Source organism: Balaenoptera musculus, chromosome 17 (genome assembly GCF_009873245.2).
Source record: "Balaenoptera musculus isolate JJ_BM4_2016_0621 chromosome 17, mBalMus1.pri.v3, whole genome shotgun sequence".
In the NCBI taxonomy this organism is placed as follows: domain Eukaryota; kingdom Metazoa; phylum Chordata; class Mammalia; order Artiodactyla; family Balaenopteridae; genus Balaenoptera; species Balaenoptera musculus.
In genome coordinates this window covers 16708677-16725980 of record NC_045801.1, presented here as the reverse complement: position 1 = coordinate 16725980, position 17304 = coordinate 16708677, and the positions used below count along the sequence as shown (strand labels likewise).

Sequence of the window (17304 nt, the reverse complement as noted above, 5' to 3'; positions counted from 1 at the left end):
TGTGGATAGTCAATAAATGGTTGTTCATCAGATATTTAAAATATTCAACATTTAATAATAGTAACATGTTCAATATTTAATAACTATATATTATATATTTGTTATATATAGATATTAGTACCTGTAATATAACTTCCATTATGCAGGCATTTCTGCTCTAAAATGACATATGCGTGCCTGTAAAACCCTGCACTCTGAAAAATTCAAAAACCACAGCGCTTTGGGGACAATTGGGCTGTAGCAGAGCATTCACAATTCATGTGACTCTGTAATGAAGCACAATCCAAGTGATGATACCAAGCAGAGTTCAAAGGGCACGATACATTTTGGATGAGGGGCTTCCCTGGTGGCGCAGTGGTTAAGAATCCGCCTGCCAATGCAGGGGACACGGGTTCGATCCCTGGTCCGGGATGATCACACATGCCGCGGAGCAACTAAGCCCGTGCGCCACAACTACTGAGCCTGAGCTCTAGAGCCCACGAGCCACAACTACTGATCCCGCGTGCCACAACTTCTGAAGCCCACGCGCCTAAAGCCCGTGCTCCACAACGAGAGAAGCCACCGCAATGAGAAGCCCGTGCACTGCAACGAAGAGTGGCCCCCGCTCACCGCAGCTAGAGAAAGCCCGCGCGCAGCCACGAAGACCCAACACAGCCAAAAATAAATAAATAAAATAAATAAATGTATATAAAAAAAAATTTGGATGAAAACAAATATAGCAATAACTTTAGGACCTGAGTAACTATAGGACAATATATTATTTTTAAAAGGGGGAAAACTTGATGGAAGGGGCTAGAGAAGGATTGAGGCTGATGGGTTTAGAGACAGAAGGGGGCAGATCATCTTTATCAGGAGTTCCCCGTGGAAGAGCAGTTTCAGGCTCTGCCAGAGTGTAGCAGGGACAGATGGTTTCTCTAGCCCATGGCCTTTGCACAAAGACCAGGAAGAACCGAGCAACAGGAGTGGCTAAGACAGAGCACGTGGCCACTGGAGCCCAGAGGAGGAGCTGGGAGGGCGGAGTCCCCCGTGGCTTGTTCTACTCAGCTGTGTGTACCTTGCATCCAGCCGCCCGCACTTGGTGGTGCAAAATATTAATGTGCTGGGAACATTTGCCTATGAACCAGTGCAAAGTCCAGGTTTTATTGACCCCTATATACCTTATATACACGAATCTTCCTCGTGGAAGCAAGTGCAGCAGATCAAACATTACATAATGGAATACATGACTAACTGATAAACCAAGAAAGCCCACTGGCCAGTTTACATCAAGTAAGGTACAAGTCACACACCCTGTGTGTGTTGTAGACTGGTTTCCTCTTGGTTCATGAGTCTATTCAGTAAACCCATTCAGTGAGCAGAAGGTAAAGCAAGACATATGGAGCGGGGTGACACTAAGCAAGGGCATCATAAACCTGTGATGTGATCACTTTCCCCATCAGAAGCAGCTGAGCTCACACTTCTGGACATGGACTTAGAGGACCTCAACCCCAGCCTGCCTGAAAGCTGTGTGACCTCAGGAAAATCACTTAACCTCTCTGTGCCTCAGTTTCCTCAACTGCAGAGTAGCACTAGTGACACTCCCCAGGTTCTTTGAAAGAGCAGATTAGCTGGCGGATGAAAAGTTCTTTCTAAACTATAAGGGGCTTTACAGAGTATTGTCCTTCCTGCAAATCAGTGCTGGGATACTCAGCTTAGCTTGCCTCCTAGGGTACCTTCTCCTGCTGGATGGCTGGTTCTAAGGGCAGAGGGCAAATGCAGCTAAACTGGAATCAAAATAAATTCATCACTGGGATTCAATGCAGAAGCTTGAATGAACTTTGGGAAATTTTGCTGGCGTCCGAGGGCCTCTGTGGAGCCCCTGCCTCCACAGTATCTGATGCGTCCCTCTCTGAGTGCTCACCCGGCAGCCTCCGTCTCCAGGCCTGAGCTCATCAGCCGACCCCTGGCCCACTGCTCTTCCCCAGGCCCCTCCCACCAAGCCAGGCCCTCCTGTCCCATCACCCTGTCATCTTGCTTCCCCAAAATCGTGCCGAGGAAAGGAACACCGATTCCGGAATCACATGAACACGGGTTTGAATGAGCTCTACCACGCAGCAGCTCTAAAATCATAATAGCCAAGCTGTGGTTTCTTGAACCTATTTCTTCACCTTGGGAATGGGCTACAACTTCCTGACTTCCTTCCCTCCTTCTCTGATTAAGAGGATTAGAAATGCACACTTTGCAGACTTTAATGCGCCCAGGAATCACCTGAGGAGCTTGTTGAAAAGCAGGTTCTGATTCCGTAGGGCTGAGTGGGGCTCGAGAATCGCACCTTCCAGCAAGCTCCCAGGTGATGCGATTTCAGTTCTGACTGTGGATCCGGGGTATGAAGCACCTGCCATATAGTACGTACTCAGTCAGTAGAAGCTGTTGCCATGAAGATTTTTCCACCCAAAGGGTGCTCCTTTGAGAACAGCGATAGATGCATAGAGAAACCTCTGCTTCCCTCAGAATTCTGAGGGCCACAAGAAAAAACAAGTTTGGCTTTAAAGGTGGGCAGGGCGAGGGGAGCGAGGAGAAGCGTGGCCCCAGCAGCAGCTCATAGGCAGGCTCTCCACGCGCACGTGTGCGCTGCAGGTGGGCCTCTGCCTGGCTGCAGAAACCTCTAGAGCTCAGGCCCCGACTTGCCATGCGGGGAATGCATCCTCCGAGCCGGGCGCACGCATGTTCCTCCGGCTACAGCTCTCCTGAGGAATTTTCAAAGCGCCCAGGGCTCGCCTGGCGGGAGTCTCCCAGGAGGGAAATCCACGTCGGGGGCTTTTGTTTTCAGGGCTGCGGTATCTTTCGGACTTGAGGCCTTGCGTGCAGAGGTTTTCCCCTCCACCCTCACCAACGTGGAGCCGTGAACCCCCGCTGCCGCTAGGAACGGACACCGAAGACTCAAGGAAACTCGGCGTGGGGTTCACGAGCCGCCTCCGCAGCCCCACCCAGCAGATTTGGCTTTTAGTTTCGCTCTTCTAAAAGGCCTGCTTCTCAAAAAGCTGCTGACTCACCCAGAGTAAGGGTCTCTTTTTTTTTTTTTTTTTTTTTTTTTCTTTTCAGCATCGTCCCAAAGCCCTGAGATTTTTGAGGGCAGTTTAACGAGCACCCCGGTCCTGACCATTTCCTTTTTCTTTCTCCTCCCCATCTCCATCCCAGGATCCTAGTGCCTTAGTCCTTCTAGAAATGAGAGTTGAACCCCCATTTGCCTTGTTCTGCCTTTAATATTGAGTATCTCTTCTTTGTAGGTCTTGACGCACTGTCTGCTCTCAGAGTCAAAGTGTAAAAAGATTCCCAGGATGTAAGCAATATGGGACTGGTGAGTGACCCGTGTGTTTGGCGGAGGTGGGGGCCTCAGCTGGATTTCAGGAAGGGGAGGGAGATGAATGGGAAGGGCAGGGGCAGCTGAGCTTTTGCGCCCCTGAAACGGTTTCCCTCCAGATGCAGCTGGAAAACAGTGCACAGTGCAGAGAATCCAGGTGGGAATCCCTTGGAATTCACTGGGTCCCTGCCCGTCCCTCCCCAGAAGCAAAGGGAGCATGCAGGTGGCTGTGCCGACCTCTCTTTGCTCAGATGACAACAACTCGGGCTCACCATCCAGAGGGTTCTTGCTGGGAATTGTTCCCTAACCCTGTAACCAGGGTTAGGGACATATGCTTGGACTAGAGAGGGAACTACCCGGCTCACACCAGTCTGTAAACCACAGCCCTGAGGAGATGTGAGTAAATGGAGGCGAGAAAGCCACCTTTGCACCTTTGAACGGCTGTCACTGGCAAGAGGGCAGCTATTGACTCAGCCTAAGGAGAAATTCCTAACAAGAGGTTGGCAACGGTAAAAATCGACGTCCATTAGAGGTAGTGAGTTCCCTGTCGCTGGCAGAATTCAAGCACAGGTTGGAGAAGCATGGATGGGAAATGTTGAAGTGGGGAGGGGTTTTGACAGGGTGGTGTTTTACAGACTGTTCCGTGATGACTAAGAATCCCGGAGGGGCAGGAGGATGAGGGAGAGAGTTTAGGGAGAGTGAATGAGGGGAACTTGTGAGCTCACACACACACAGTCTCTCGGCGCTGCCTGTTTTATGGGGCAGGGTGCTGCCTTAAAACAGTTTAGAGGCTACTGGATGAGATGGGCTATCCTCAGACCTGTTGTCCATTGGCCAGCTGTACCTGAGCTTATGCCAGACGTCCACACATCACACTTGTGACCCCAAACACCTGATCTATATGAAGGGGTGGGCAACTCTCCAAGCACGATAGGGGCTCTGACCAGAGGCTCGAGGGAGCTCTCCCCCATACTAGAACCACCAAAAGAGCTGCCCGCGAGTTGCGCCTTCGAGAGACTTGCCCGGGATCCCGAACACACAGACCAGAAGGGAAGGCACAGGGTTGGGGCGGGGGACGCTGCGGCAGGATTCCCCAAACCCCCAGACTGTGGGAGGACAGTAAGCACGGCTTCCCCAAGGGAGCTGGGCTCCTTTGGTAGGACCACATTCTCCAGTGACCAAAACCTGGCCCAGTGAGCGTGAGAGGAATCATACCACAGACGCCAGTGGGGAAATTGCCCAGGAGAGACACCCATTGCGAGGGAGAGGGTCTGAAGGTCTGAATAATGAGCACGGGGGCTTCCTTTGTGCTTTGTAACTGGGTCTTCTTCCCCCCGGGCCTGGGTCAGCTGCAGCACAAAATGCGTAGCGAGGGCAGGGCGCTGTGGGACGCCAGAGATGGGCTTTTTCTTTAAGAAACTGAAGTCTGGACGAGAATCGAGTTTGACAGTCATTGTGCAGAGGCTGTACGTTCAGCTGAGTCCTGAGTGCTGTGCGGTGGGCGGACGGGCGGACGGGTGGAAGAGGAAGGGGAGGGGGCTGAACAGGAGCTTGAGCTGTGACTTGATGCTTCCTTGGCAAGTCTTCAAGCATGAGTTGGGCTTTGAGGACGGAGGCTGTGTCTTTGATTCAAAGGACCTGGCATATAGTAGGTGCTCAAGAAGTGATTGTCGAATGACTAAAAGGGAAAGTGATGAGGAGGCAGCTCAGGAGGCCGTGTCCGTGGTTAAGAGCAGGGCCCCTGGAGTCAGATGGCAGGGTTCAAATCCTGCCTCTTCCGCTAGCTGTGGGGCCTCAGGCAAGTTGCCCACCTCTCTATGCCTCAGTCTCCCCATCTGCAAAATGGGCGTCATGATAGTACGTACTGCATAAGGGGGCTGTGAGGAGTCAATGAACTGATTCATGCAAAGCTGCTTGGTCCTGTGCCAGCACATCGTAAGTGCTCAATAAATATTAGCCCTTATTCTCATTCTAGATGTGGGACATGACCCCAGATTAAAGTTCAGTGTTGGGACGGGAAATAGCAACATAGGTGAGAGGACAGAGCACTGGACGGGGAGTCGGAAGCCCTGGCTTAGCTGCAGGGAGGGGATGAGGAAAGTGATCACTCCCCCTAAGCTCACTCTGCAGCAGAGATGCTGCAAGAAGGCGGTCAAGGGCAGCTCCATTTTTCCTGCTCTCCCTCTGGTGGTCCCAGCACTGGTTCAAAGGCAGGGGCAGCTCAGCCCTTTATTACTAGCTGGGGGCCTCAGGGTGAGTGGTTTGACTTCTCAGGACCTCTCTTTCTCCCAATAAATGAGAAAACAATGCGGGCATCCTTCCCTCGCAGAAGTGAAAAGCACGGGTATGAGGGTCTGTTAGTACAGACGGAAAATCATTTAAGACTTGAGCTTGAGTAGCGCAGTCTGGAATCTCACAGTCAGTGTTGGTTCCCCATCCCTTCTCCAGTGAGGCCTGGCTGCCTCCTGTACTGGAAGACAGATTCTCAAAACGATGCTTCACTTCGCAAAAGGCACCATTCACCACCCAGGATTTGTAGCATATTTCAAATAAAATGGCATTTGCCTGAAGCATTTGTCAGGGTCACATTTCTTTTTTTTTTTTTTTTTTTTAAAGAACAGTATCTCCTTTTTTAGTTTTTAAATTTTATTGATTTATTTATTTATGGCTGTGTTGGGTCTTCGTTTCTGTCCGAGGGCTTTCTCTAGTTGCGGCAAGCGGGGGCCACTCTTCATCGCGGTGCGCGGGCCTCTCACTATCGCGGCCTCTCTTGTTGCGGAGCACAGGCTCCAGACGCGCAGGCTCAGTAATTGTGGCTCACGGGCCTAGTTGCTCCGCGGCATGTGGGATCTTCCCAGACCAGGGCTCGAACCCGTGTCCCCTGCATTGGCAGGCAGACTCTCAACCACTGCGCCACCAGGGAAGCCCCAGGGTCACATTTCTTGCATTAGTGGTCGACCTGGGACTATGGAATAGGCTTACTTGGGGGCCTACCTTTTGCCTCTCCTGCCCCATCGCCCTGTGATCCCGGCTGGAATTTAATAAGATGGTAGTTTAAGCCAAAATTGTTTATGGGGATCCCTATGGGGATCCTAAAAACTGTCACTCATATCAGTCTCCTTCTCCCTATGTTCCCCCTAACATCTGCCAAGCGACCCCAACTTCAGTTCTACCTTTAGTGGGAAGGGAACAGGGATGAGGCAGGGAGCAGCTTCAAAGGCAAGGCGGTCAGAGAGAAGAGGTCCCAGTTCCTGGCTCCATCAGCCATTTGGCATCTCTCAGCTTCTGTTCCACCTCTATTCACATGAGGCGACTGGGCTAGGTCAGGGGTGGCAAATAGATTTCATCTCCTGCCCATCTGATCAATTGGTCATGGCTGCCAGGGGCCCTGTGTGGAGAAGGATTCTGAGGCATACCCAGGAAAGAGTGTGCTGCAATGGATTAGTGATGTCTGCTGGGGAGCAATAAGGAGGACGTAGCACAGGTGCTACCATTTGGCGTCTGAGACAAAGCGATTTCGAAGGCCCCTGCCTGCTCTCACACTTCGTGCTTTTACCTAGCAGCCTTGTTTTACATCAGAGAGGCAAAGCACAGCAAAACCTCATTAATCTGGACCACTTTAGTACCAAGCCCAGTGAGTGAAAAGTCTTAATCTGAGGGTGTCTGCTGCATACAGGTGAGCTCTATTATCCTTCAGTACACGGGGTCGGCTCAGCCCAGCTAGCTGACAGGTGCGGAGGCAGGGGCCTCGGTGGTCTGTGCTTGCATGTCTGACCGTATGGCTGAGCGCACCTGACCTGTACTTCTAGGGCACTTACTCTGTTTATGAGCTTAGGACGGATACCAACGAAACTCTCACAAAAGCAGGACGTTTTCTGAAGTAGCAAATCATTCCGTGGGCAGCTTTGCTTCTATTTCAAATTGCCAAGGGATCTGAATTAGAGAGACTTCACCGCACTAGCTGGGAATAAGCTGTTTTTCCAGAATTATATGCAGAAGATGAGACAAAGTAGTTCAGAACTAGGTTTCCCCTGAGTTTCCCGATCTGTAAAATGGGGATATAATACACCTCACAGGGCTCTGCAGGAGAGTAAATGAGATAAAATGTGGAAGAGACCTAGCAGAAGATCTTGCTCACAAAATATGGTCAAAAGATACTGTTTCTTCTCCCCTTCTATCACTTCCCATTCATAATCACCCTGAAGGAAGAGCTTTCTTCTTATAATACGAGAAAAATGAAGTTACAGATTGTTTTAATAGTATCATACTTTCAAATGACTCCTATTAGTTTTTCAGAGGCTCATTTTTCATTGTTGATGATTCTCCAGTAGGAAAGGTCCACTTAAACCTTCAACTTGAGTTACTCTACTCTCGGTCTTCTGCAGGAAGTAGCTGATGCCCCAAGGGTCCTAACATGCATGCGCACGAGTGTCTTGGTAGGGGGTGTCTCCGGAGGGGACTGAACCCCGCAGTGACTAGACCACGTCTTCCCTTCAGCTCAGCAAGTGTCAACACCCGAATTCACTCCCACTACAGGGAGAGTGCGGACAGCCAAGGTGGTTGAACGCCAAGTTGGCACCAACTGAATTTGAGTGGGAGCGTGTCTAAAGGATGGGCTTTACCTGTTCAAAATGGGGAAGAAGTTTGAACTGGAACTCCTCTTTCAGCCTTAGTTTCTGAGACTCTTCAAGAGAAGGATTCAATTTATACTTAAATAAACATCAAGACCAGTTAAATCAATATGAAGGGGGGATTGGAACTCATGCACAGCGGGAGGAGCAGAGCCTCTGGTCGCAGAAGCCGAGGGCGGGGGGAGGGCCTGAAAGCCCAGGTGAGCTCATTAGGACTCCTGGGTTGTTGGCCCAGAGCTGGGTTCTCAGGGGGCACCAGGCAAGTGCGTGCCCGTTATTCTGGCCACCTTGAGCATCTGTCCCCAGTCTTCTCCAGCCCCTGGCCTGGTGAGCTGAGTCAGGTAACCTCATTCTCTTCTGTCCTCTCTCCGAGGCCTAGAGCAGAATGGCTGCCCTGCCTAAGCAGCAGCCCCACCAGAGAAGGCGTGGCCACTGGTCACCCTACTGTCCCACCGGCAGGGAAGAGAGGAGCGGGGCCCATCCTGCCCTCCCATCCTTCCCACTGAGGCTCCACACCCTGCTGCAAGGACCCTGTCCTGGGTCCCTCCCTTCATCCTTGTCTGGCCTCAGACTCCTAGCTCCTGAAGATGGAGCTGAGGGCACCGTGGACCAGGGGGAAGCCTTGGGGTTAGAAGGCATAGGCTCGCCTGGGGAGCTGGCTCCCGGAGGCCTGGGCAGGCAGGGGCGTCACATCACTCCAAACTCAGCAGGTGCCACAGTCCCCCGAGGCCCTTGTCTCCTCTCTGGGCTCCCACAGAGGGTACTGTCTACACCACCCAGCGTGAGGTGGCACTGCAGAGCGCTTAAATCCGTGCACTCTGGTGCCAGACTGGCTCCGTTAGAATCCCAGCTGTACCTTTGCTAGCCCTGTGACCTTGACCAAGTTATTTAATGTCTCTGTGCCTCAGTTTCCTCATCTTTAAAATGTGCCACTGGATAGGGTAGTTATGACGACTACTGAGCTTATGAAACATGCTTAGAGCAGTGCCTGGCACTGAGGAGAGGTGTTAGTAAAACAAAATCAGTAGGAAAAGAAATGAAGAAGTCAGTGTGTCGTGTGATCGCCCGATTGACACCAAGACAGTCAGTTTCCTACCCACAGAAATGAAGTCCCTCATTCGACCTGTGGGTTCGGGGAGGCTTTCGGCTAGACCCTGAGGGAGGGGAAGGATTTCTGCAGAAGGGGAGGAAGGGCAGCCTGGGCAGAGGTGCCGAGGGAGAGGAAGACGTGCGGAGGGTGTCGGGAATTCCGCCTGCTGTGGCTGCAGCAGGGAGAGCCTGGTTGGGGAGCACGTGGCAGTTGAGATGGGCAAGCTCGGCTGAGTCAAACCGCAGAGGTTCCCGAATGCCATGCTCAGGACTGGACTGTTTGCAGGAAGCAATAAGCAACTTTCAGAAGTTTTAAACCAAGCGACGCAGCCTTGGGTTTAGAAGCTTGACATGGTCACAGCGCACAGAGGGTAGGCTGCAGATAAGAGAGATCAAAGACAAGGCAGCTGTCAAGGGGCAGCTGCAGAGAGATGACCCTGGAGACAGGGTGTGGCCACCTAAACCGAGGCAGTCACAGCAGGGGTGAGAGTGGGGGTCGCCGAGGAGTACCGATTCAGAGAAAGCATTGACTGGACTTGAACATGAAAAGTGAGGAAGGAGGGGTCAAGAGCGAGCCTCAGGCTCCCAGCTTGGGAATCTAAGAGAGTGATCCCGTTAACGAGGTAGTGCACAGATAGGGAAAAAGTAGCGTATGTTGCAGAAGGTACTGGGGACATGGCACTGGGCACACCGGTGGGACGCCCAGGGCCCAGGAGACAATATAGAGCAGTGGTTGAACAAGTGGTCTCAGGAGTCCAAATGGCTTGAATTGAAATCCTGGGGGGTCCTTTAACGTTCCTAAGTCTCAGTTTCTTCATCTGTATAATGGGGATTATGCAGCTATTGGCTGCCGGAGAGGGTCATTCCGGTCAGTACATGTAAAGTGTTAAGAACTATGCCTGGCACAGAGGGAGTGCTCAATAAATGTGACCCAGAATTACATTAGTATTAGTGTTGATAGTAATTCTAGGATTAGTGTTTGTATCATCGTCCTAGTGGAAATGTCCAGCATGGGCCTGGAACACAGAAGCAAGCTCAGGTCGGGATGGATTAATTCAGGAGTCATGCTTATATAGGTCAGTGATTATCTGTCAACCTGGCCAGTGTATGCTTGGGGGAGGAAAAGGCGAGCGTGACCTGGGTTCTTTTCGAATCGTATCAACTTCCCCGACTGCGACATAGCCCCACCACACCTTTGCTGCCCTGTGAAAATTCAAAGAGGGAGGGCAGGTGTCACCGTCACCCAAGGACGTGTGCCACATCCCTCAGGCCTACTGGGACAGAATAAGGATGGATGGACAGCGGATGCAGGAGATAGGGGAGGCCATGGGGGGATTGCGCTCTCTCAGGGACAGCTCAGAGCCAGAGGACAGAACCCTGGGACACCGTCAACATGCAAGAGGCAAGACCAGAAGAAACAGCCTAACCAGGAAAGCAAGTCACAACCGTCCCCTGTGCCATAAATGTGAAAATCACTCAACCCTAATGGACTAGACATGAAGACTCCGCCATAGGCCATTGGTTCTCCCACAGATCCAGGTGCAAGTTCAAACCACGTTCCCGTTCAGTAGCCCATGAAGGGCTCTTCAATCCTTCTTCCGCCAGCAGCAGTGGACTTGACATCTCCGAGCTAAACAGGAGAAGTGAGGAGAGAAGTGAGAGATGGCAGCCCACTCTCCCCTACCGTCGTCCATCCAAAAATTTGCCCTAGGGGACTTCCCTGGTGGTCCAGTGGTTAAGACTCTGAGCTTCCACTGCAGGGGGCACCGGTTCGATCCCTGGTCGCAGAACTAAGACCCACCCCGCATGCCTCGCAGTGGGGGCAGATAAATAAATAAATAAATCCAATGTTTTACATTTTAAAACATAAAAATAAAAATTTGCCCTAAGTGCCCACTCCTAAACCGCACTCCACGTTACTCCAGAGCCCAAAGTGTATCGGCCAAGGAAAGGATAACACCTGAAACTAGTAGGAAACTGTACTTAAGTGGATATTGGATTATATTAGTCAGACTTTTAGGTACAAAATAGAGATCTAATTCATATTGACGTAAGTGTAAAACAAAAAAGCAGCTCGTGTAATTGAAAAGTCTGAGCTGGTCTGGCTTTGAGCCCAGCTGGATCTAAACAGTGTTGGCGGGTGTGGTTTTTCTCCATCTCCTGCCTCAGCTTTCTCCTACGCAGGCTTTACCAAGGCATGTGTCCCCCACTGACCCAGCCCCTTCTCTCTGCAGCCCCCTCAGAAAGAGGGTCTTGCTTCTGTCGTCATCCTAGCAAATGTCCTGGAATTGAGAGGGTCAGGCCGCATGTCCATCCCTAAGCCAAGGGTTGCCGGCTGAGGAGTCTGCAGAGAAGGCCTCCTCCTCCAGGCTGTGCGGGATGCCATGCTTGCTTCCGGTGGCTCTCTCAGTACTGGGGAGTCGTCTCGTGTGTAGGACAAACGGTATATTAATTTCCTATTTCTATTGCTGCTATAACACATGCCTTAGTGGCTTGAACCACACACATTTATCATCTTACAGTTCTGGAGGTCAGAAGTCTGAAATGCATCTCACTGAGCTAAAATCAAGATGCCAACAAGTTGCATTACTATCTGGAGACTCAAAGGGAAAATCTGCTTCATTGAATTTCCAGCTTCCAGAAGCTTTCCGAATTCCTTAGCTCATGGCCCCTTCTACCTGCAAGGCCAGCAATGGCCAGTTGAGTTTTTCTCGGGCCGTATCACTCTGTTGCTGGCTCTTCTGCCTCTCCCTTCCATCTCTAACTTAGCTCTTGTGATTACATCATGCCTACCCAGATAATCCAGGATCATCTATTTTAAGGTCAGCTGATTTGCAGTCTTAATTCCATCTGCTACCATAAGTCCTCTTTGCCATTTAAGATAACATATTCACAGGTTCTGGGGTTCAGGGTAAGGGCATCTTTGGGGGCTATTATTCTGCCTGCCACAGTGATTGTTATAATCATCAATTCTAACCTTGATCCAACACTGACCATGTGCAAAGCCATTTGCTAAGTCCCTTACATGCCTTTAACTCATTTCATCCCCATAACCACCCAGAGGGAGGTACAGCAGATCTCTCCATCTTACCATTGAGGAAACTGAGGCACTGAAAAGTTAATCACTTCCAAGGTCATAGATGCAATGACAGTAGAGTTGAGGCTGGATTGCAGACCTGCCAGACCCCAAAGTCTGTCTCTTAACCAGGAGGTCAGCTGATGGAAGACGTCGGGAGTCTCAGAATAATAGAAAATAGAGATTCTTTCCTACAATAGTCAAGGAAGATGGGGTGGTGGGGAGGTTGTCTGGTGCCAGACCCCCTGGGTTTATGTCCCAGCTCTGTCCCTTGCTAGTGATGTGACCTTGGCCAGGTCACCCCACTTCCGTCTGCCCCCCTTTCCTGGACAATGAAATGAGCGTTACAAGGCTACAGTGAATCACTGTGGCTGGTTTTACTTTGATTTTTAAAGTCAGACAAATTCTTGGACCCCAATTTTTCTTTTCTATGTGTAGCTTCAACCTACTTTTAGTGGGGGGAAAAAAAAAAAAAAAACAACCCATGTCTACATCTCCCTTTACTTTGCTTTCCTTTTTTCCTCTATTTCCTCATAAGGCAGCATGGCAGGGACCGGCCAACCAGGCCTAACTCTGAGTAGCCTGGGAGCTAAGAAGGGCTTTATAATTTTAAAGGATTGTTTAAAAAACAACAACAAAGACAGTATGTGACAGAGACTGCATGTGACCCACCAGGCCTAAAATATTTACTATCTGTCCCTTTCCAGGAAAAGTTTGCCGAACTCAGAGAGAACATGGGTAGTTAAGAGTAAAGCAGACCTGGGTTGGGTCCTGCACTGGCTGGGCAGGGTAGACCTTTAGGCCCCGAAAGCATGGTGAGGCCTTCCCTCGGAGGGGAGGGGGACTTTCGTAACCCCCCTCTGCAGCAGCAGCGCCCATAGCGATAGCAGAGGAGGTGCTCAGCGTTTATTGAGCATTCACTCTGGGCCAGCGCGGGGGTAAGAGCCTCACCTCCTTGAATCCCCTCACCAGCCCTCTGAGGGACGCACACTATGAACGCCTGTGATGTCTGGGGCAACAGAAGCTACTTGGGGGAGCAGGTCGCCGAGTCGCAATGACACAGGGAGAGGAGACAGAGCAGGGATTCAAACCCAGGCGGTCCAGGTCTACACTCTTCCGCGCTGCTTCCCTGTCATTGCCAGCAGCTCTCCTTTCAGGCAAAGCCCTCCTCCATTTACTCTCCTCACCTCTTTCTCCCAGCTCTCTGACAAAATCCCTTTTCACTGCAAAAGAGAAACTGAAAAATGGAAGAGCTGTGAGAGACAGCTCAGACTCGAACGTCTAAAGTTCTGTTTACATTATCCATCCATCATCCATCATCCATCCATCTGTCCGTCACCCACCCATCCGTCCATCAAGCAAACACAGCCCAGCACCAGGAACTCACAAGCGCCCACGTCTTTGACAGTGACAACTGGGGTAAACCCCAAGCCCTTGGGTCCTCCAAATTCACTGTCACGGGGAGGTGCCCAGAGAAGCTCATTAAATAGCACCGAGCATCTGATTAACATGCCGCAATTCGGGCAGCACCAGACTATTTCAGCACCCCTCCCCCACCCAGTTACCATGACGACACTATTTTAACAAACAGCTCCTTAATATTTAATGAAAATTACACTCCTGACAGGCAATCAGAAGAGCAACCACACTACAAAGCACTTAGAGGACATTTTTGCACAAAGCCATCAGTTCCCCCTGATCCCCATGTGCCATCCGTTGCCAGAAAATGCGAGTGTTCTGGGGGCTGGGAGCCAGCGTGATGCTAGGCCTCTGTTACCCGCAGCAATTGAGGGTTGTCGCTTCCTTTTATTTATTTATTTGTTTGTTTGTTTATTTATTTATTTATTTTTGGCTGTGTTGGGTCTTCGTCGCTGCACAGGGGCTTTCTCTAGTTGCAGCGAGCAGGGGCTACTCTTCCTTGCAGTGCGTGGGCTTCACATTGCGGTGGCTTCTCTTGTTGCGGAGCACAGGCTCTAGGTGCGTGGACTTCAGTAGTTGTGGCAGGAGGGCTCAGTAGTTGTGGCCCATGGGCTTAGTAGCTCCGCGGCATGTAGGATCTTCCCGGACCAGGGCTTGAACCCGTGTCCCCTGCATTGGCAGGTGGATTCTTAACCACTGAGCCACCAGGGAAGTCCCAAGTGTTGTCACTTCTTTAATGCAGAATGTTAACAACAGCTCCGCTCGGATGGGGTAGCATGATAGCATTATTAAACGCTCCTTTGTACACAGATCTACTAATTTCACCGCCGCTTGCCTGAGGCTGCTGCAAGCCTTGTTTGCTTCCTGTGTCTTGAATCGAGCTGGGCTGTGGGACAGTGTGCGAAGAGCCCAGAACATGTGTGCGCTGGGGTGAGAAAGAGCTCTTTTCCTCGTCAAGGCGCCATCTGGTCCCACCCAATCGATTCAGTAACAGACAGGTGCAGGGATCAATCGGAGGACCCAGTCCTCTGCCCTCAAAAGGGTCAATGCTGAGAGAGGAAAGACAAGAACATTCTGTAGCAACCTCCACCACTATGATGGACCGGCTATATGCTGAGCACGGGGGAGGCACAAATTAATTACCCATTGCAGATCCCCATGGGGAAAGATGGGTAAATAACTATAATAAACTGGGGAGAGTGCTATCATGGTGATCTTTTAGCTGTGTGCCCTTGGGTAAATTACTTAACCTCTCTGTGCCTCAGTTTTCTCATCCATAAATTGGAGATGACAACACTACCTATATGAAAACCTAACTGTTGTTGTGAGGTTTTAAGAAAAATGAAATAAACGTATAAAAAGCACTAAAATCTTTCTTAAAATATGCAAAACAGTGGGCACATGGTAAGTATTAAAAAGCTGCTAGCTGGGATTTCAGGTTCCCATGGTACCATGCATACAATTGTCTATGAAGGGCTTACTGTCCCTCAGGCACTAGGCAGCGATGGAGGTACACTATCTCATTTAATCTTCACAGGCAGCCCTGTGAGACAGAGACTCTCATTATTATCGTCCTCACCTTGCAGATGAGGAGATGGGCCCAGAGGGGTTGGGGAACTAGTTGTGAGGCTAGTAAGAGGGGATTTGAATCCAGTTTGTCTGCATCTGCCACCTAACAAAATGCAAAGCACACCACCACGAGGAGCACACAGGTGGTGCTGGGACCACAGGTGCCTCCCTGGAGGGCTTTGGGGACAGCTGTCTGGGGAGAGTGGCCATGGATTCCCTGAAGGCTCATGGGTCTTCATGGACAGAGGATGGGAACATTTGGAGGAAAACCACAGCATGGTTGACTATTTAAAAGGCATTGAGTGGGAGCTCGTCTTAAACAAATATGACCTGTTGAATTTAAAAATACATTTAATTTTTATTTAAAATAAATGGATTGGCAAGACAATATGGTACTGGTACAAAAACAGAAACATAGATCAATGGAACAAGATAGAAAGCCCAGAGATAAACCCACGTACCTATGGCCAACTAATCTATGACAAAGGAGGCAAGGATATGCAATGGGGAAAAGACAGTCTCTTCAATAAGTGGTGCTGGGAAAACTGGACAGCTACATGTAAAAGAATGAAATTAGAACACTCCCTAACACCACACACAAAAATAAACTCAAAATGGATTAGAGACCTAAATGTAAGACCGGACACTATGAAACTCTTAGAGGAAAACATAGGAAGAACACTCTTTGACATAAATCACAGCAAGATCTTTTTTGAACCACCTCCTAGAGTAATGGAAATAAAAACAAAAATAAACAAATGGGACCTAATGAAACTTCAAAGCTTTTGCACAGCAAAGGAAACCATAAACAAGACCAAAAGACAACCCTCAGAATGGGAGAAAATATTTGCAAACGAATCAACGGACAAAGGATTAATCTCCAAAATATATAAACAACTCATGCAGCTCAACATTAAAAAAACAAACAACCCAATCCAAAAATGGACAGAAGACCTAAATAGACATTTCTCCAAAGAAGACATACAGATGGCCAAGAAACACATGAAAAGGTGCTCAACATCACTAATTATTAGAGAAATGCAAATCAAAACTACAATGAGGTATCACCTCATACCAGTTAGCATGGGCTTCATCAGAAAATCTACAAACAACAAATGCTGGAGAGGGTGTGGAGAAAAGGGAACCCTCTTGCACTGTTGGTGGGAATGTAAACTGATACAGCCACTATGGAGAACAGTATGGAGGTTCCTTAAAAAATTAAAAATAGAATTACCATATGATCCAGCAATCCCACTACTGGGCATATACCCGAGAAAACCACAATTCAAAAAGACACATGCACCCCAATGTTCATTGCAGCACTATTTACAATAGCCAGGTCATGGAAGCAACCTAAATGCCCATCGACAGACGAATGGATAAAGAAGTTGTGGTACATATATACAATGGAATATTACTCAGCCATAAAAAGGAACGAAATTGGGTCATTTGTTGAGATGTGGATGGATCTAGAGACTGTCATACAGAGTGAAGTAAGTCAGAAAGAGAAAAACAAATATCATATATTAACGCATATATGTGGAACCTAGAAAAATGGTACAGATGAACCGGTTTTCAGGGCAGAAATAAAGACACAGATGCAGAGAACAAACATATGGACACCAAGGGGGGAAAGAGGTGAGGAGGTGGTGGTGGTGGTGTGCTGAATTGGACGATTGGGATTGACATGTATACACTGATGTGTATAAAATTGATGCCTGATAAGGGCCTGCAGTATAAAATAACTGAGATTCTTGAGTGCTGCCCTACGGTCAGAAATGCTCCTCGTGCTCTCATTTAACCCTCAGAACCACACTGAGAAGTAGTACTGTTATTATCCCATCTTTCCAGATGGGATGCTGAGGCTCAGTGGCGCCGAGCGACCTGCCGAACGTCGCCCCATGATGGAGCTGAGACTTGGAGGTACGCTCTGTGCCTCAGGGGCCTGGGCACCTCTGCTTCCCATGAAAAAGTTCAGCAAGGATGCTGTTATTGTCCCTTTGGAACCTTGAGACTGAGCAGTGCACAGGGGAAAACGTACTACAATCGAATCAAAGGTAAAACCCTGCCACCACCCTAAAAAGCATGTAAAACAGGTGCTGCCCCCAAGCATCTGGTCCATTCAAACAATAGAAACGTTATTTTAGAGAACCCCTGAGTTCACGCCCCAAGAAACAACA

At 49.5% G+C, this 17304-nt stretch overlaps 1 protein-coding gene across 5 annotated transcripts in view; it reads left to right on the top strand.

The window, feature by feature from the left end:
- The window catches only part of ZHX2 (zinc fingers and homeoboxes 2), a 170685-nt gene that overhangs the window by 67842 nt on the left and 85539 nt on the right, over window positions 1-17304 (top strand). For 4 of the 5 annotated variants that reach the window (XM_036830646.1, XM_036830647.1, XM_036830649.1 and 1 more), the window contains one exon: window positions 3267-3337. The exons of the other annotated variant lie outside the window; for it this stretch is intronic. The gene's annotated coding sequence lies outside the window, so the exon portion shown is untranslated. The remainder of the gene's footprint in view (window positions 1-3266; window positions 3338-17304) is intronic. 5 annotated transcript variants of the gene reach the window in all.